Source organism: Archocentrus centrarchus, unplaced genomic scaffold, assembly GCF_007364275.1.
Source record: "Archocentrus centrarchus isolate MPI-CPG fArcCen1 unplaced genomic scaffold, fArcCen1 scaffold_48_ctg1, whole genome shotgun sequence".
NCBI classification, from domain to species: domain Eukaryota; kingdom Metazoa; phylum Chordata; class Actinopteri; order Cichliformes; family Cichlidae; genus Archocentrus; species Archocentrus centrarchus.
Genome location: NW_022060272.1, coordinates 1,945,964 through 1,967,461, shown reverse-complemented (window position 1 = coordinate 1,967,461; position 21,498 = coordinate 1,945,964). Strand labels below are relative to the sequence as shown.

The window sequence follows — 21,498 nt, the reverse complement described above, 5'->3', positions numbered from 1 at the left end:
GGTGGAGCAGAGACAGCAAGGCAATACTGGAAACACCAAGATGCTGCCCCAGACAGAGGAAGAGATAGCATAAAAACAGAAACACTGGAAAGAAGAAGGGTATCCCTGAGCTCAGTGAGACAGAGAAGGGGGCAAAATGGGGGAAAAAAAAAAGAGAGACGAGTATCCTGCTGCCTTAACTTGCTGTGGGAGAAATGCATTAGTACAAGTGAGATTTTCTTTTTCTTTTTTTTTTTTTTTTTTTTTTTTTTTTTAAAGTAACATCCTTGTTGCTACAAGATTCCATCCATCCATCCATTCTCTTCTGCTTATCCTGTTCAGGTTCGCAGGGGGGCTGGATCTTATCCCAGCTGACAGGGTACACCCTGTACAGGTCACCAGCCTGTCACAGGGCCGACACAGAGACAGACAACTATTCACACCTACGGGCAATTTAGAGTGACTATTTAAACTAACCCCAGTAAGTGCATGTCTTTGGATTGTGGGAGGAAACCCACACAGACACAGGGAGAGCATGCAAACTCCACACAGAGAGGCCAAAGTGGAATCAAACCCAGACCTTCTAGATGTCATTCTAACTGTGAGGCAGCAGTGCTAACCACCATGCCACCGTGCTGCCCTCTGAAAGATTATGTTAGTCAAATGGCAACTGGACACAAGCAAACAGTCACACAACTTAAGACAAAAATGCAGAGAGTTTGCATACGATACAATGAAGAACTTAGGAAGTGACTCCCAGAGAAGCAATTTGTCATACACTTACTTTTGCCACCTTAGACCCTATTATATATCTTAATTGTGATGCAAAAAGCTCATGAATGTTCATAATTATGTTTTGTAATGTTCATCTTTGTTGAGAAAGCTCTTAATCTATTCATGTCAGCAGTTAACACATTTTTGTCCACCCTGTCATCTCAACGTCCACCCTGTAATTTTTCAGTTTTTTGAAAATAATCAAGTTATGTCACAAGTTATTAAAAGCTTTTCACATTTTCTTAATAAATTAATCATTGCCAAAAAATATTGTTTGAAAAACTGATCAGATCGCAGTTTTTAGAGATTTTATTTGAAAAGGAAAACGCAACTATGACAGATTCTTTAAAGACACAAACAATTTGCAATTATTTCACTATTTTCAGCAGCCTTATTTTACCAAATAAATATTATTATTGAGCAAGGGACAAACTAGCTATCTGAAAATGTGCATTGTAAAATCACGTTGGTATGAAAATGTATTTATTTTCATTTGACTTTCTAAAATATGTCCACCCTGTCATGGACAATGTGCTCATTCTTTATCTGCTTGCAGTAAATTCATAAAAAGTGTGGGAGCTTGACCAACATTCATTTACATCAGCCTAAGGTCAACTTGATACAATGGATATGAAATTAGTTGGGAAATTGAAACTTTTTTTTGGAATGATTTACGAAGTCCCAAAAGCACTTTTTGGTGATATTGACCCTTAAATAATTTATCACTTATTGCACATTGTTGAGATTTACATTTTACATACAGTCCCATTTTGTTTCATTTTTTTGTAGAAATGTGTTTTTTTTTTTTTCCCAAAATATTGTGAGATATGAGGCCCTTATTACTGATAACCCCTTTACTTTTTGTCTTTGCTTGTGGAACCTCCAAGGTCATCTTTTACAACCATTATCAGTTACATTTCTCCCATGCAGTAGCTTGTGTCTCTTTTCCCCCTGCTCAGCTCGGCTCATCTTGGTTTAGGTAGTTTTCCATTACAATTGAATACTGCCTCAATGTGGGTCGGGTTGTTATTGGAAAGCTTCCCTAAAGTCCCACGATGTCATCTGTATGCTAAAAAAGTACCTGGTACCAGAGACTACCACCTAATAGAAATCCCTAAAAGTGAAGTGTAGTTGAGTCGAGCTGAGTAGGTATTTGTGGAAAAGAGGCATTCAATTTGGCACTCAGGTTTGCCTTCTTTTCAGTCTGAACCAGTTGGATAGTTTGACCATAAACTATACAGAAAACAAAAACAATAGAATAGATAGGTTAAAAAAAATTAATCTTGTCCAGGTTCCAAAAAATTACCTCAGTAAAGCATATAGCACATTTAAAGCTGGGATAGCAATATGGTGAGGGTGGGGGCGGGTATTGTTCAGGGTACCAATGGAGACAAGGGGGGTCAGGGCATTATGGAGCCAGGACCTAGCTCCCCGCCCAGTTTGCTGATGTCATGATGGTCGTGCGTCAGTGGTCGTGGTACACCAGATCCCAGTTCGCACAAATCACTGAGAGAAGGGAGGGGGGAAGAGCATCTTTTACACAACCTCCCAGAAAGATATGATTACCGGCCTGAAGGCTGGCTAAGGGAGCCGAATTCCTGATGAATGCAGATGTTTTGGAACAGACTGCCTTGTTATTTTTCTCGGCAGCCTTCAGTTTTTCTGGGACACTCAGTAAATCCAGTGGTCCAAATTGCTCGGTTACTGTCCTCACTGTGCAGACACGTACCCTTATCTCCAGATCTAATCCTTTTCACCTGCGAGCACATTCGCAGCTGGACTGCGAGCATCCAGCTTGCGGCTCAGGTCCAACAGGTATTGAGTCTGAGTCTGTATGGGTCTGCATAGCCCATCCATCTGGTTAAGCAGTCTCACAAGGGGCTAAACTGCTGCCCAGATTCTCTTAATTTTGCCACCGCCTATAACAGAACAAGTTTGCCAGACCATATCGTTAGTTTTTTAAATGTAATTATTCAACTGTAACCTGACAGGTTTAGATTTTGGTTTGTTGCCTCAGGGCATCCATGTCATCAGAACAACAAAATGCTATGAGGGTACTAAACTATGGTAAATGGACTAGTTCTTATATAGCGCTTTTCTACTCAGATATGAGCACTCAAAGCGCTTACACAACACGTTCACATTTACCCCATGCACACGCATTCATACAAGCACTTCCATGATTAATTAATTAAGCTAAGTGCTTTAATCGTCTAACATTCACACGCATTCATACTCCGACGGAACGGTCGGAGAGCAACTTGGGGTTAAGTATCTTGCACAAGGATACATTGGCATGCAGCCAGCAGTAGCCAGGAATTGAACCACTGACCTTCCGATCAGTAGGTGACCTGCTCTACCTACTGAGCTACAGCCACCACTATGGAGAGAAAATTGACTCAAAATATCCGTGTGTCTGTAATGCAGGATTTGTGCGTGACTCAAATATCTGTGTGTCTGTAATGCAGGATTTGTGCGTGACTTGCTGGATTTGTAATTTTTTGTAATACACGAATCACCTGATACACACGCACAAAACTAAAGTTACGCACGAATCACCTGATACACACGCACAAAATGGCGGTTACGAGTGCACAAAGTTTTTGAGACACATTTCACGCTTCCGGGGAGCTCCCAGATTCGTGCGTAACTTGGTGCGTTTAATGCTAGTACAAAGCTGGGTCATCTGAGTTTTGTTCTGGGTCTAGTGTTTTTTTCCCGCTGAACTTATTTCACTCTATACTTGTGCCGAAGTGGAAAAGACAATTTTCTGTGGAAGATGGGATACCTCAGCACCCTTTAGTTATAACACATACACCTACATCTATTTTTTAATATTCTAATACTATTTACATATGCATTTGTGAGCTGTACAAATGTAATTATTTGGTTAAAAGAAACGACCACTAGGTGGTCCAATGCTTCTCTGGCTATAATGCCTCTCAAACTCTGAGAGGCATTATAAAACATCTGAGCCTGGAGATAAATTTAGAGATAGCTTTCATAGATCTGGAATGTACTGTCTTAGTTACCAACAGCTAAAGTAGCTTAGCTCACATAAAGAGTTCTAGCTAACAGAGAAATGCATGGAGAACTGTATCAAACTACTTGACACATAAAACGCAATCTCTAAAAATACTCATTATAATCGGATAGCAAAGTGTGCAGATTTTAACTTTAAATTACTTCTGAGGGTAGACCACCGTGATTCCCTGCCATAACAGTCGCCTACTCTTCCTTTGTGCCTCTCAGAGTTTGACTGGCTGTTTTCCGAGCCAGAGAAGCATTGCACCACCTAGTGGTCGTTTCTTTTAACCAAATAATTACATTTGTACAGCTCACAAATGCATATGTAAATAGTATTAGAATATTAAAAAATAGATGTAGGTGTATGTGTTATAACTAAAGGGTGCTGAGGTATCCCATCTTCCACAGAAAATTGTCTTTTCCACTTCGGCACAAGTATAGAGTGAAATAAGTAGGGCTGCAACGATTCATCGATTAACTCGATTAAATCGATTCTAAAAAATTATCGACACAAATTTTCTGTGTCGATGCTTCGTTTAAACTCTGCAGCGTTCAGCTGTCTCGGTGTAAGCGGCGCTCCTCACTAGCATTAGTGCTCCGTCGTCTTTTTGTGGGTTTATTGGTGGCTGGCAAACCAACATAGAACTGCATTACCGCCACCTACTGGACTGGAGTGTGAATCACGCGCACACACACACGCACACACACACACACACACACACACACACACACACACACACACACACACACACACACACACACACACACACACACACACACATTCTAAAAAGCTCTCCGTCGCTGCGATGGATTTCATTTAACACAGAGTGGATCATCACTAGAGTTGCCACCTGCCTCGTAAAATACAGAACCCCGTATGTTACGGGACTCCGTGGAATATGGCTCCGTAACATGCGGGGTTCCGTACTTTACCGGACGGGTGGCAACTATCGCTGACATGCATTTCCACGCCTCCACTGCTCTCTGTGTGTCTGTGTGTGTTGTGCTCGCTGACAATTTCAGCTGTTATTTTTGTCTTTATGTCTGTGTAGATTCTCAGTTATCCAGGTCATAGTAGTCTCTGGAGCTTGAAAAAGGCGACTGGACTTCTTTTTGTTTCTTGAAGACGTTTCACCTCTCATCCGAAAGGCTCTCTCTATTGATCATGTGTTCAAGCACATGATCAATAGAGGGTCATAACCACCTCCAGGGGACTACGCCCACAGGGGTTTAAATACCTGGGTCTCTCCACCATTTGGTTGAGAACTGAAGAAGCCTTTCGGATGAGAGGTGAAACGTCTTCAAGAAACAAAAAGAAGTCCAGTCGCCTTTTTCAAGCGCCAGAGATTTTTGTCTTTACTTCAGCTGTAGCTAGCACAACTGGTTTGCTAGAGCGCGGGCCATTAGCACTAGCGATGGTTCGGTACCGGAAGGTCCGCCCCCCAGGACCGGGAGGCTCCGTCAAATTTTTTTTTTTTAATCCCTTATTAGTGACTAAATATAGACCTGCAGTAGAAACGTATTTTTGAGAATGCTTGTGAATACAAAGCATTACAACATTACTCACACATGCACCATGGCTCCCACAGCCACTAGTTTTTCAAAACACTCATAGCAGGCAGCGGTTTTAACTGCGCAAGCGCAAAGAGACGGCGAGCTCAAGTAGTGCAAAAGGAAACGTTTTTCCAGCGTCCAAAACCGCAGCTTTTTCTTTTAGTAACCACCATTAAAATCTTTACTGGGAAGCAGCTGGAGGTCCTTCATCAAGCACCTGATCAGCAAGTGTTAAGGTGAAGAAAAGAGAACTTTGTAGCTGCTCCATCCACCGCTGTTTGTTCACACGGCGAAAAACTGCAGTACGGAAGTTAAAATATGCAGATAAACTGTTAATAAAAAAAGTATTTCTTATCCGATTACTCGATTAATCGATGGAATAATCGATAGAATACTCGATTACTAAAATAATCGTTTTATGCAGCCCTAGAAATAAGTTCAGCGGGAAAAAAACACTAGACCCAGAACAAAACTCAGATGATCCAGCTTTGTACTAGCATTAAACGCACCAAGTTACGCACGAATCTGGGAGCTCACCGGAAGCGTGAAATGTGTCTCAAAAACTTTGTGCACTCGTAACCGCCGTTTTGTGCGTGTGTATCAGGTGATTCGTGCGTAACTTTAGTTTTGTGCGTGTGTATCAGGTGATTCGTGTATTACAAAAAATTACAAATCCAGCAAGTCACGCACAAATCCTGCATTACAGACACACAGATATTTGAGTCACGCACAAATCCTGCATTACAGACACACGGATATTTTGAGTCAATTTTCTCTCCATACTAAACCACCAAGGTTTTCCAAGTTGTATAGTGATTGAAATGAAAAATAAACAAGCAATAAATACAAAAGAAGTTTTATTTCAACAACAACAATTTCATCAGTCAGTGAATTAGAGAATAGCTGCAGTGTATGTTTGTATTTTTTAATATGTGTTCTTGTGGCATATGGATTCAATGTGTTTCTTCTTTTTACAAAAGCACAGTCTTATTCTTTATGGAACCTCAGTTTCTGGTGGATGTGAAACAGAGGTGGAGATCACATTGTTGTCACTTGGCTTTGGGTGTATCTTTGCATCTCCCTTTTTTTCATCCATGACCATCAAGTTGGCTGTGGGATCGAGACGCACAACAGGGGTTGGAATGGCTGTAGTTTGTCCTCTTTTCTTCATACTTCCCGGCAACTGTGGAACTGGAACAACTTGTTATGCTCCAGGATATTTCCACTTTTGCACAAGCTTTTTGCAGTATACAACCTGAATGTATAAAGCTTCATCTGCTCCTCTTTCTCATCCCAGTGCTGCTGCAGTCTCTCTTGCAGAGCAGCCAGGAAGTCACAATGGTCATGTCAATAAAGCGGAACATCGGCCCGTAGTACCACATCGTTGACCTCATTTTGCCGGTACAGTACAATAAGAGTCCACCAGATCGACCACACCCATATTCTTATTGTACTCTCTCACCACAGCAGGACAGGGGACTTTGATGATTTTCTTTTGTTTGCCATCCCACCTATCAACCTCAGTGACTGGGTGTGCTCCAGTGTAATTACTAAGAAGACTGACTGAACTGTTATCATACCAATTCACAGCATGCAAGGTGGTTTTTCCAGCCATGTCCATCTTCTTTTCAAAAGATCCACATCCAGTTTTCTTCAGCTCAGCCTGACACATCAAGTTCACACCTGGTAGCCTGTTGCTATGAACAGTACCAGTACAGTGGATTCCCTGCTGAGCAAGTGCGAGTATGAGTGGGACACTCATGAACCAGTTGTCAAACAACACATTGTAGTTTTGCTGTTTGGGTATTGACTGGACCAGGCAGGTTGCACAACTCTCCCTGTGCAGATCTCAAAATTGTGCAGGACACCATCAGAGCCAGCCAAGATGAGTATCTTGTAGTCCCTTTTCTTTGATTTTGCTCGAAGGTATTTCTTGAGTCTGTTTCTTCCCTTCAAAGTGATCTGTGGTTGGATTTTGCGGAGTGGATCATCATTTTTTTCTTGTCTTTCTTCATTGTTGTTGAAGTTCAGGGATTTTTTGATAAACTCCCATCTCTTTAGTACTGTGGTGTCAGCTACCTGGGACACTCAGGTGGCTTTGTTTCAAAACATGCACCTGGTAATCCAAAAAATGACATGAACACTGCTGTACCTATGAACTGCTCCAGCTCTTTAGTCATGAGCTGAAGGCGCTTGTTGGTGTCACACTGAATGGCATAAAAATTTGACTGCTCTACAACTGCTTCAGACAAAACCATCTTGAGCATTCTTAGGGGGATGTGATATTGTGCAATTTTGGAAGACTGTCCAGCCATTGATGTTGCCCTGCCAGTGATGTTGGCACTGTGGAGTTTTCTCCACCGGGGTAAATCTTCCTTTAATACATCGTCACCATCACAGTCTTTTTGTCTTCTTCATCCATAGGATCAGGGTCATCAGGAGTGTGTGATTGTTACGTCCCGCGGGCCTAGGGGACAAGGGAGCAACATATGATCAGGAAAGGAACCAAAGAAAACCAGAATTGTTTGTAAAATAAATAATGTTTATTTAAAAGAAAAGCCAAAAAACAGCCACAACACAAAACAATCTCCCAAATGGGAGACGCCACTTATCTTGTTAGGGGACAAAAGAAAAAGACACACGTTGAGCACACTGGCCCTGGCAGCCAAAGCAACCACACCCAAACCTCCAGACATTGGTGGTCGAGAGATCGAGAGAGAGAGAGAGAGAGAGAGAGCTCAAGAGAGATAGAGAGAGAGAGCTCAAGAGAGAGATCGAGAGAGAGAGAGGGATATCCAGGGGATTCCCACTACATTATAGCAAAAAAAAATCTCTGAAAATACCCACCTTTGTCTGATCAGACAAAGGTGGGTAGACCGCTTCAGCGTATCATCCGAGGCTCTAAACAGGTGAGCTCTGAGAACGTTGCTAGGTTATGATGCAGTGATTTTAACATGCCTACTTTAACTTAAAGGATATTAACATCCATCCATCCATTATCTTCGTCTTTATTCTGCTCGTCAGGGTCACGGGGGACTAAAGTTTGCTGAGTGTGTTTTGCTAGACACCTTAGCTGATTCAGGTTTGTCTTGGACAGTGGGGTCCCGAAACTTTTCATATCCCTCATACTCATTGATGATGGAACAGGTTCGTTGTTGTCGAGCTATCCGATTTCTTACAAAGTCTGCAAACTGCCATCTTTTGATCAATGTCAGTCTTTTCAAATCCAAACCACCTCCTCGCCTACGAATTAAATCTAAGGCAGTAGACTGCGAGGCTGGCAACTTCTGAATTTCTTTCCTTGGCACAGTGTGTTCACTCTTTTTCAGCTTTAGGTGTGTTTGGGCAGCTGTGCTAGCGTGCAGTATGGGCTCTCTCAATGCACATGCGCAGCAGCCTATATTGAAGCACAAAGTAGTGAACCCGTGGAGCTGGGTTCACTACTTATTATTCATTAATTTTTTATTTATTTATTCAGAATTATTTTTTTGACCTTTTATGGCTTTATTTGACAGTCAGCAGTGAAGAGAGACAGGAAAAATTGGGAGGAGAGAGAGTTGGGGGAAGATGCAGTAAATGGCGACAGGTCAGGACACGAACCTGTGCCGTGTGCACCGCCACGTGACATATGTGGTCACCTGCTCATCCCCTGAGCCACTCTGGCACCCGTTCAATAAAAATTTTATGTAATGACAACTAATGTAATAACTTATTTATAATAGAGAAAATTTCATTATTTCTATCATTACTGGATAAAAATGTTTTATCTGATTTAGAACAAAACGCTGCTCCCCAGTTTAACCATTAACCATAATCTAATCTGGTCTAATCTCAACCTTCAGTGATAGATGATGGCTCACTCACAGCCATAGCTATTGATGTGACGTGCTGTGCCAAGGCTTTAGAGCGAGTGTTGAGAAATCGGGCGAGTGATGTCACTTCGTTACTATGATTTCTGAACATATATTTAAAGCACAATGGATCCCCACCAATGTGTCTGTTACATAGAGGAGCCTGTTTTCATGGAGATGCTAAAAGGTGAAGCATTTTATGGCAACACACTTAGCCAATCTCTCACAGTAAGGGATTACACATAATATACCTGTAAGTAATAATGTTACTACCATAATATTCACAAGTCTTTTTTTCCATTCCAAGGTGAAGTGTTTGTTGTGTGCTAAGCAACTGCGTTACAATACCTTATCTATGGGTATCCTCTAGGCAGAGTTGCATATATCTAAGCCTATGCAGGCTTGAGCACCCCTCCCTTCTCAGTACCATGTGAAAGGGTTTTCTCCAAAACCAGAGAGGTTATTGGCAAAAACAGAAACTGACTGTATTTGAGCACAGTGGAAAAAATATATTTCCTAGTAAAAATGAATAAAGTCGGCATCGCGTCAGTGTTCATAAGCACAATCACCATCCCATATTTTGAAAATATTGGAACAAAATATATCATGTCCCACTGGATTTATTTGACATTGAGAGACCTCTGTTAGCATTACCCACACTTTAATCAAAAACAGATTAGATGAATTAACCAATTCAATTCAATTTTATTTATATAATGCCAAATCACAACAAACAGTCACCTCAAGGTGCTAACACACAAAATCAAATTAAGGTGTTTTTAATTTCTATTCATGCCAGTGATTATTCCCATGCTGACACTTTTGCAAGACAGCCAAGAGGCCATCACAAATAGTTGAAATGACAATAAAGGTTTTGACCAGCAGGGGGGATTGTGAGAAAAGCCTTGTGAAATTAACCTTTTTTTTTAGCCAGTTGATGGAAAGCTTCAAGGCTTCATGGTGCTTTATCTGGCCATCAGTATCCGTAGCAGAGATGTTTTACTAAGTTACTGTTAATAGAGTTCAGTAACAGTTTTGCATTTAACTAAATGCAGGGCAACTTTTCAAGTTTTTAATGAGTGTAAAGTTTTAGCAATAAAGGCAAGCATGCTTTAAGAAATGTCTAAGCTTTTATAGATTTTAAATATTCATGTATAACTTTGGGAGGAGCTGTCTGTGTTGGGGAAAATTAAGCTATCGTAAACTGATCCAGAGCTGGGAAATGACCAGGTCTGAGTACACAAACCAAAAAAACAAAATAGAAAACTAACTAGTGTTTTTACAAACACTGAAATCCCAGTTACATGCATGTAACTGGGATTTCAGTGTTTGTAAAAAGATAAACTTCTGTAATTCACTCCACTGAGCTTTGACTGTGACTTTTGAATGAGGAATAATGAATTGTGTCACAGCTGGTTCAGGTACAGCAAAAGGAGAGGAGTTAGAGGGAAACTCAGTTTGTTGAAGAAAACCTGCTAGTGTGATGCCAGACTCTGTTCCTCTGGTAACTGACTCAGAGATGAAGCTGATCCTTTTTGGAAGATAAAGCCTGCGGTTTCAACTCAGGGTTAAACTCAGAGTTGTTAGCTAATCCTGCTTCCTGGAAAAAGGTCCTGATGTCTTCATTGTCATTTTTGTGCTTGAGTATTCTTTCTGTGAGAGTGAAGGAAATCTGTTCCAACATGAAAATACACAAATAATGCAAAGGAGATTAGAATAGTTAAATCAAAATGACAGTCCGGGTCCAAGTGCAAAATAAAATCATTAAAAGCTGATCGATCTTCATGAAAGTATAATATGCAGGAGGGGCTCAGTTCAGTCAATGTGAGCAACAGAGGATAGAGAGGTTGCTCGGTGCCATATTTGCACTTTCTTTGTGTCTGTCTCACACAGCATTTTGAGCTGCTTCATAGGTTGAAGCACTAAATCAATCTTGTGTGCTCCTAATCAGGAAAGCCAGATCAATGCACACGTTGCAATATTCGTTAATCCCAAAGACGAAGTTCAGGTTCACTTTACCAGCTTACTTATCTTTGTGTCATGATGTGCCGGTTGCAAACCCAAATGCAGACTACTGAGACAAATTTAAGAAACAAAAGGCAAAACTTGATTCAGGTGGAGCCGTAGCCCAAGTGGCAGCAAAACAGAGTTCGTGAATATAAACAGGGCCGTATTCCAGAAAGCAGGTTTAACTAAAAACTCTGGGTTTGTTAATCCTAAAATGAGGGAAAACTCTTCTATAAAGTGAGTTAACTTCAACTCCGAGTCACTTACTGGGCTAACAGACTCTGTGAACCTAATCTGCTTGCTGGCAGGTTTTAGCCAACTAACTGAGTTTCTCCCCGACGACTCCTCCCCTCCTGCTGAACCACCTGTCTGACACTGCACTGAAATCCCAAACTGATTCCAATTGATAAAAAATACTAAACTTAAATCTCAGAGACAAAACCCAGGGGCCATGCCACTGTGGGTTTTCTCTGTAGCAGCAGCAACATTTTGTCACAAAGAAAAGAAGAGACTTCCTGGGGAAAACACAAAAACAAAAAACCCTGGTGTTTCACTCTGAGAAGCACTTGGTCTTGCCTGTTAGAGCAGAGTAGGTCTGAAAGTGAGAGTCTCAGCAGTAACATCGTGTTTTCCTTGTACTGTAAATAAATACAACACAGAATTTAGTCTTTAAAAGCAAGAAATGCAAACAAAGCCACAGAAACACATACTTTACTGCAGAGTACTTTGTTCAGCCTTTTTTAATATATTCTTTTCAACATGTCCCAGCTTGTTGGGATCTAAATTAGACTCTGAATAATGTTATTATGATCATGTTGAAACTCATGTGAATGATTCCTGTGTGTGTGTCTGCTCAGCGGTACGAGTGTTGACAGGTCAGTGAATTGAAGATTAGGTATGTGAAATGATAACAATGCAGTGGAAGGTATTCAGAACATGAATGTATCCTAGAGCACTGAGGCGTGTGGAGATGACGCATATTAACAGAGCCCAGTAACTGCAGGAACATCAGCAGTTTGGGAAGGAAAATGGTTATTAAGGAATATCTGAATGCTGGTCTAGATATGGAGAACCTCAATTGTATGCTGGAGAAGCTTGTAGAGCTGCATGATACATGTATTTGGGTTTTCTCCTTTAAAATGTCTGCAGGGCTGAGCTGATGAGTTGATGTGTTAGCATGGGGCCACAGTGAAGCTGCTTTGTTTGAGGAGATATTTCAGGTGTTTTGAGGTATGTTCATTTTCTGTATTGACGGCATGAGTTGGTACAGTTCCAACACTTAGTTGACATTCAGCTCTTCCGGTAATACAGTCTCTTATTCTTTGATTAAAAACAAAGTGTAATCAAAAGGCACATGGACATAAGTTTTAAACACAATAATTTACTTGGGTACAGATCTTAGAATTATACAAAAAAAAATAAAAATAAAGAATTTCGCTAGTTGGGAAGGTGTCTTGGAGCCATTTCTAAATTACTGCATTTTTTTTCTGAAACCTCATCATTCATTCCTTTACTTTCCAAAAGCTGTCTGTTGAGATGGAAGCATGTTTTGATGTTTTCTCTTGTTTTGCCCTTGACATTGCCATTTCTTTATAGGCAGCACAGTAGTGCAGGGGTTAACACTGTTACCTCACACCAAGAAGATCCCTGTTTTGAACCCCTTGGCTGGGGCATTTCTATGTGGAGTCTGCATTTTCGCTGTTCCCTCTGTTACCTATTCCTATGTGGGTTTCCTCCAGGTACTGTGGCTTCCTTCCACAGTCCAAAGACATGTATGTTAGATTGAAATTTGCCATGTGAGCCTATAGAATAAACCAGGGCTATATAAATTCTGTTCCATCTGTCTATGTGTAAATGTCATATTACTGTAGATATGTGGCCATACAAATGGTATAGCAACATATTGTGGAGAAATACTAAGTCTTCACCATTTATGATATGAGGGCTTGCTTTTTATAGAGTCCCCACAAAAGGTATATTTCAAGAGCATACACAACACAGGCACATGCATGCACATTCAAGCACTCCCAGGTATGTGCATAGTTTTAGTATCACAGTCTACATAGCTGGACTCTGTTTTCATCCATGCAATCAGAGTGTGTGTGTGTGTGTGTGTGTGTGTGTGTGTGTGTGTGTGTGTGTGTGTGTGTGTGTGTGTGAGATCTTTCCATGCAGCAGTGTCAGTGACCACATAAGATACTGGAAAGGAAAACCTGACTTTGACATGCTTCTTCATTAGGCAGAGCCTTAACACTTTGCTGTGATTTATGTGCACTGTCCATGCCAGGGCTGAAGGTCTCAAGCAGAAGCTTACATGAGGGCTTGATACAGCTGTAAGAAACCAGAGCAACTCAACTCCCCAGCTAGTCCAGCTAATAGTAAGTAAGTAAGTAAACTTTATATAGCACCTTTCACAGATTAAATCACAAAGTGCTTTACAAAGTGCAAGTAAAATAGATACAAATAGCTGATAAAAACAATAAGTAAAACATTTAACTAAAAGTTTGTCTGAATAAAAGTGTCTTAAGCTGCTTTTAAAATAATCAACCGAGTCAGCCACATGAAGGGACAGGTGGAGGGCATTCCACAGCCTGGGGGCTACTACCTGAAAGGGCAGGTCACCCCGAGTTTTAAGGGACCTTCAGGAGGTTCTGGGTTGAGGACCGAAAAGTGCGGCCTGAAGAAAAATTGGTCAATATTTTGGTGATGTATTGGGGCACCTGTCCACTAAAAGCCCTAAAAGTCAAGGCTAAAATTTTTAAATCAATTCTAAATTTGACAAGTAGAGAGGATAATGTAGAGAGGATAAAACTGGTGTGATATGTGCCCTTCTGTTAGTTCCTATCAAAAGCCTCACTGCAACATTCTGGACCAGCTGGAGACAAGTGACAGCAGATTTATTTAAAAAAGTAAGAAGAGAGTTACAATAATCTATATGCGCGGAAATAAGTGTGAATAATCATCTAAAGGTCCGATTTGGATAACAATACCCTCAACTTAGAAATATTTCTCAAATGATAAAAGCAAGTTTTTACTAGAATTCTTGAATGTCTGTCCAGAGACACTGACTGGTGAAACAGAACACCAAGGTTTCTGAGGCTGGGTTGGGAGGAGGAGCCCAGAGAACCAAGGAGGTGTTTTATCCAAGAAACTTTCTGTTCAGGAGCAATGATCAGGGTTTCAGTCTTAATAGAATTTAACTGAAGGCAGTTGTTAGCTAGCCAATTCTTAATACAAGAGACATGGTTAAATAAGTCAGTAAGCTTGTGTAATTCTGAGTCATTGAAGGAACAGTACAACTGAATAGTCCACCTTAAAGAGACACTCCATGAGATGCCATTTTTTTGACATTTGAACACCTGTATTTAAAATAACTAACTTGTGTTAAAGATTACTATTGTTTCAACTGAAACAACTTCAGTTTTCAGTCCTAATTAAATTTAGGAATGGAAGCTTTTTAGATTTAGAAATTGGTCTTGATATAAGTTTAAACAGACCCTTGCATACAATGAGGCAAACTTCTTCCATCTGCAACAAGCTTCTCCATTTGTGGTAACAACAACATTCAAAGCCACTTGTTTAGATGTTTTACCTGCTGTTAATCACAGGGCCTATGCAAACCATTAACACAACTTTTCAGTCAGTTTAGTACTTGACTTTGACTTTATAGTTTTCTTACCTTTTTGTGTTAGGGAAGATTCACAATTATCGACATTTTCCAAAGCGTACAAAGCATACGACGGGGGGGAGGGGGGTAATTAATTCTCTATGTTCCTGGAATGTTTTCTTCTATGGTGGCCTGTATATTTGTGCGTAATCTGGTGATTGCCAGCCTGCATTGTTGCAAACTTTTGTGTAAGTAAACTCACTGGTGGCTGTTTCAAAAATTGCTAGAAGTCACTAAAGGATGAATCAGGTCTGGGTGGGGAGGGTGCTGTCCCCCTCAGTGCCAAAGAGAGGTCCAGGCGATGCCACAGCATATGAAGGGAAGCAGTACGAGTGCTGTTTGTTTTCAGGTTTCCGGTGTTGTGTCAAAAGGGGATTTCCTATTTTTTCAAAAATGTTTTATCTTTGCTTATATTGGTAAATAGACTAGGGGGCACAGGATTTATGAAGGGCTTATATAAAAAATGAAGAAATGACTTATTCTTGCCATCATTAATAAAAAATATATTGTAGCGTCTGTTAAGACATTGAAGAAAATGATGAGAGATTGCCAACAAAAGTTGCCCTTTTATTAACAATTAAATGGTTGCTGTGGGCCGCAGCCACGCCAAAAACAGCAAAACAGGACTCCAGCTCTGACTCTCGCACTCACTGTCCCTTGTGCACACACATTCAAGTACCAACAAAACAGTGGGAAATCATAGACCATCTGCACAGAATGGCATTTAACTTTAACAGAATTGCTACAATATGAATGTCACTTTGCCAAGAAGTGACTGCAGCTTCTACCATGTGACAGAAATGTTCTTTATGACTCAAAATGAATTGATGTCATTCATAAGAGATGAAAGATATGCTTGACACATTATAAGGTCAGAAGTAATTTACAACAATTCCAGCAATAATTTTTTGGGCATATACTGGATATCACTTTTTGGCACAAGACTGGCTATTCAGATGACTCGCTCCTCTGCCACTGTATACAGTTATGTGGCATGTACATTTTGCGTACATGCAGTGCAGTACACATTCACATAAAAATTTTAATCAGTTTATTGCACCCTATAAATTCTAATATATAGGTATCTGTTAATTACAGGGTGTATATGACACCTGGGATAGTCTCCAGCCCTCCCGTGACCCTAAAAAGGATAAGCGTAAGAGGATCAATGGATGGATTTTTATTAGTGCAACAATACAATGATTTAATAGATAGGAAAAGGTATATTTGATACTAAGATCTACAGAATTTTTCAACACCAGGATGTATTTTTACAGAACCCTGCAATAGACATGGGAGGGAAAAAAAATGGGGGGGGGGTAAGCTTTTATCTTATGAATATATATGATATAGAAGAATAGGTATGTGTCCTCCATCACTGGTTTTTATGAGCTGAGTGGCTGAGAGGAGAAGGGGGCGGGGCAGTGTTGTGCGTGTTTGTGGCAATCGAGTGAAGCAGTGATGGCATGAGAGCAAGACAGGTTCATTCCTTGATGCCTGTTTTGGCATGATTACGGCCAACAGTAAACACTGAATTATAAATGAAAGGCGACTTTTTGTCATGGTCCGGGGTCCGTTTGACCCTATGTGTTTTGTTTTGGCTTTATTTTTTTCTGTTCTCGGGTTTTCCTTTTGTTGTGGGGTTTGGTTATGTTTTGATTTTCTAGTTCCTTGTGTTTCCCGGTGTTCAGTGTCAGGTCTGCGTCTCTGTTCCCTTGAGTCACTTCCTGTGTTATTTTGACAGTCTTGTGTTCCCTGTGCTTTTAGTTTTGCTTCCGCTGTGTTGGGACCACCCCTCTCCACCATGGAAAGGGATGGGCCCAAATGCAGGATGCAAAACAGAATTAACCTAAAACTGGTTTATTTGCAGATTAACTGAATAATACAAAAAACACAAAAACCCAGAATCTCAACCTAGGCATAAACAATCACAAAGTGTGGGAGAAAGGAGAAAACAAAATCACTAAACTAGAGACACACAGCTAAGGAGGGGAAACACTGACGACACCGCAACAAGGAACAGAGAAAAACTGAGGGCTTAAATACACACAAGGAAATCAGGGAGAGTGGAAACAACAGGTGAAACAAATGAACCTAATAACACACGGGAAGCAAAACTAAACACAAAGCACAGGGAACACAAGACTGTCAAAATAGAACAGGAAGTGACTCAAGGGAACAGGGAACACAGACCTGACACTGAACCCCAGGAAACACAAGGAACTAGAAAATCAAAACATAACCGAATCCCACAACAAAAGGAAAACCCCAGAACAGACAAAATAAAGCCAAACCAAAACACATAGGATCAAACAGACCCTGGACCACGACACTTTTCCTGGCAATCTCTTGCCGATCCTTTCAACATCCTGACAGACACTGCCGTGTCAACATTAACGCAGAACCACATGGCCAAAAATTAAAAAGTTTTGTGAGAAGTACATCACTCTCTCTCTTTTTTTTTTCCTCCCATGTCCCTTGTGGGGTTCTGTGGTTTTTACATTTTACATTTTCTTGTACACTTTTGCGGGGGGTCTGATAAAGAGTACGCTTTGTATGCTTTGGAAAATGTTGAAAAGTGTGAATCATCCATTAGTTGTAAAAAAGCTCATGACTAGATTAAAAATTCCAAAATGGGTACAAATCACACTTCTCCATCTGGCAAACTGATGGAGGAGTCTAACGGATCAGCCTAGTGTGCAAATCTTTTTGCACAACAGGAGAGTCCAAAATGGATAAAGATCACAGATTCAGACCGGATAAGGCCCACATCCAGTTTAGGCTCCAGTCATTTCCCAGCTACTCTCATCTGGATCCATTCATTTAATGGTTTCATTTTTTCTGGAGTGATCTTTTTTTTTTTGTTTTTTTTTTAATAAATCAGTCATCCTCCTAAAACTGTACTGAAATGTTTAAAATCTATAGAAGCTGAGGCATTTCTTATGTTTGCTTTTATTGGGAAAACATTACATTCATTATAGACTTAGAAAGCCGCATGTTTTCAGTTCAATGTGATGCTGAGATTGGATCAAATTAGTTTTTCTCTAAATCCCATAAAACATTTTTTACAGTAATTTCAGAGATAATGAAATACTCCATTAAAATGTGAGGTTGCTACATTCCATCAATAAAATACATTTTTATCTAATAATTATTCAAAATATGAATGCTATGAACTATTGGAAAACAGTTTTTATTTAATTAAAAATATAAATAACCTCACAGGTTCATCACTAAACTGATCTGTTTCTCCAGATGTCCCTGCATTTGTCCCTGTGAGGTTGCAGGTGAATAATTCAATTAAAAAACAAACAAAAAAAGTAAAATTAGGATTTCAGCTTCATCTGATGAAAGTTCAAGTTGGGTAAGTGATGACAGACATTATAAATTTAAATTACATACTTTATATCAAACTTTTATTCTTTGATGATAACAGAGTGGACCAAGCTGATTAAAATGACTGGTCTTCCCTCTTATTTTTAAGATAAATATCACAGCACTGACATGCTCATATTTTTTCTTGGTCCACTGGATTAAAATGGAGGCTCTGCTCTTACTTACCATTGCCATTGTTAATTTTGATGATTGTTGATGTTGGAGCTCCAGTGATGATAGCTCAAATTTCCTCACTCACACACATGCTTAACATAGTGAACATAATCAGCATTGGTTGAACTAACTCTGGCTTAGGCTCCTACTTAAGGCAGGCTTTTCTTACAGTGGGTAAAGAGAAATAAGAGATACAAATATTTAAAAAAAAAAAAAAAAAAAGAACTTCTCACAGTTTTATCTATTTTTTTGTGGCCATTCTTTGAGTGACCCAGATTGTCTCCTAGCAGGCATTACATACAGGAAGTGGTGGCATTTAAACACTCATGACCTACCAGGCATTCAGTATGGCACATGGCCAGCTGCTGCAGGCTCTCTTACAATTAATAAATTTCTTAACGTGTATTCACATAATGAAGGAAAAGGAGAATGACTAATATTTCTAAAGAAAGGAGGTGTAGAATCTCTCCTGTCCGTCTTTTATTTTACTGTGATGGCTTCATTGTCTGTGAATAAGTGAACATTTTAGAGAGATGAACCCATCACTGGAGCCTGTCTTTTTTCTCAGGCTCACTATAGTTCTCCAACTTCCTTTGCTCTTTAACTTCAAGGTTCAGAGAAGATAGCAGTCAGTGAGGTGCAGATATCCAGTTAGTTCTGGCAGCTTTAGCATGCATGGGAAATTCTCTCCAAAGCTCTCCTCTGCCCTGTAGTGTGGGTTCACTGACATTAGTATTTCACAGCTTATGCACTTATCATTCATTTACATGCACAGAGTACTGATTGCAAGTATTCCTGCCATGATTCTGATTCCTCACCATCAAGATAAAATAATTGCATTGGGGAAATGTTGAAATAACTCTTTCATTTATGCTTGCTATCAATCCATTTACACACACACACACACACACACACACACACACACACACACACACACACACACACACACACATATATATTCACACACACACACACACACACACACACATATATATTCTCACACACACACACACACACACACACACACACACACACACATATATATTCTCACACACACACACACACACACACACACACACACACACACACACACACACACACACACACACACACACACACACTTTAGTAACCCCCTACCAATTCTGTTGAACTTGGCGACTCTGTAATGTTCAGTCACCAGCCTTTTCATATGTTGCTATAATGCTGTAAAGCAGTGCACCTCATCATGACACCTTTGACAGCCTCAACTTGTTCACACCAATAATAGACAGCTTAAATGCACAACAGCAGTACCACCCTGTTCTCTTTCTGTACCAGTGACACAGAAAACTGCCTAACAGTCCTGTTGAACAGGCTGTGTAATATAGGCCACAGTTAAACAACCAACATAGTAGTGTGTTGGTAGTATGTTGCAGTGCAAACATTGTTTTTGGTCTAACTTTTTTCCACTTCATTCCTTCTGTGGGTGAACTTCCTGTTCCAGTCGAATGTTTAGAGGAAAAAGCATATTGTATCAGTCCATTTTAGTTGATCAGAATCCTACCTAAGCAGAGTATCACCATTGGGATATGGTCTATTGGCTTCTTCAAGGACGGCATGCAAGTGCATCTCCATAGTCTTTGCATTGGTTAAATTCTAATACCTCACTACGTTTAAGCAACGAGACACAGGCATGTCGAGTTTGTAAGTTTGATTTGGAAGAAAGCACCTTTTTTAAACACCTACAGTACCAGTCAGAAGTTTAGACACACTTAACTGGTACTGTATATTCAGCTACTGTTCCTTTCAGTGTATATTTGTACAGATATACAATATTTCTTCACTGGTATCTTCTTGCAGACCGACTTTTGAAATCTAAGAATCTAAAAATACAGCTCTGCTACAACTCTACATGGCTTTAATACTGATCATTAAAATGTAAGATAGCTAAAACACAGTATAGAATGTTAATATTGTTTATTATCCCAGGCTTCTTAGTTTAAGATGGTGCCATTGATTGTTAAAGAGATCCACCAATGGAGCATCACTTTGACCAATAAAACAATAGCATTATAAAAGGTATACAGTGAGACATCTATATAAGGACAGCAGCAGTTCAGCATCCTCTGCTATTGCTCATAGACTGTTCTTTCCCAACTTACTTGCCCTGCTGTTGTTGCTGTTTAATCATGATTTTAATCAGAATTTCAATTATGGACTTGGACAAGATTTAAATGTTTTTATTTTTCAAATAAATCATACTGATATTTGGTCATTTTATGCCAGTTACTGTTTTATATTTTACATCTTTCTCTTGCCACTCCAAACCAGGGGTTCACAGCTGTCTGTATCAGATTTTATACAGGGCATAAGACAGTGATAAGACAGTGTTGTTTTAGGTTATCTTAGAAACATAGGAACTCTCTGAGAATAGAACTTTTTGTTTTTGGCACTCTGCTGTGTAAAACTATATTGAAACTAAATCCCAACTGAAGAATTACAGATGGGAATTTTCAACGCCTTCTCAGACTTAATCATCTCCGAGCTGTCTAACACTGCTCCCAAGGTAAATTGCTGTTAAAATACCACCCTCCAACTAGTGTACTTAGAGTCCTAGTCTGAGTGGTAAGAACCTTTGATGGGCAGAGAGTGGGATGTAGTACATGGAACTATGAACAAGCTGACCTTCAAAATGTTTTAAGACAGCAGGCTGTTACATTTGTAGTCTTTTTGTGGACTTTTCCAGCACTTTTAACAGCCATCAATTTATGGGTGTGTCTGTGCAGGCTTGAGTGGGTATGTTTTTGTTTGTTTGTTTTTTAAAGTGCAAAACAACAAGAGTTACAAAAGATGAGCTGCATATTTGCTGTCTTCCATTTTCAGAAAAGGTTCATGTACAAATATCTTGCAAATAAGTGTGTAGCTGATTAAATCACCTGATTTAAGCAGATATTTAAACTCTGAAAATTGTTGCTTGTTGGATCTCTGCACAGACTGTATATAACAGATGGACACCAGTTGCTTAAATAAGTGTAGGTGAGGTTTGATGGACCTGCTACAACTCCCTCTGTTGGCACACGTGTCAATTTAACCCTGCCATCAGAGTGATAA

General features: G+C 39.9%; 1 protein-coding gene across 5 annotated transcripts in view; it reads left to right on the top strand.

Moving 5' to 3' along the window:
• The window catches only part of cemip (cell migration inducing hyaluronidase 1), a 306,192-nt gene that overhangs the window by 54,838 nt on the left and 229,856 nt on the right, over window positions 1-21,498 (top strand). Inside the window, exon 2 of one of the 5 annotated variants that reach the window (XM_030725200.1) lies at window positions 13,480-13,574. The exons of the other annotated variants lie outside the window; for them this stretch is intronic. The gene's annotated coding sequence lies outside the window, so the exon portion shown is untranslated. The remainder of the gene's footprint in view (window positions 1-13,479; window positions 13,575-21,498) is intronic. 5 annotated transcript variants of the gene reach the window in all.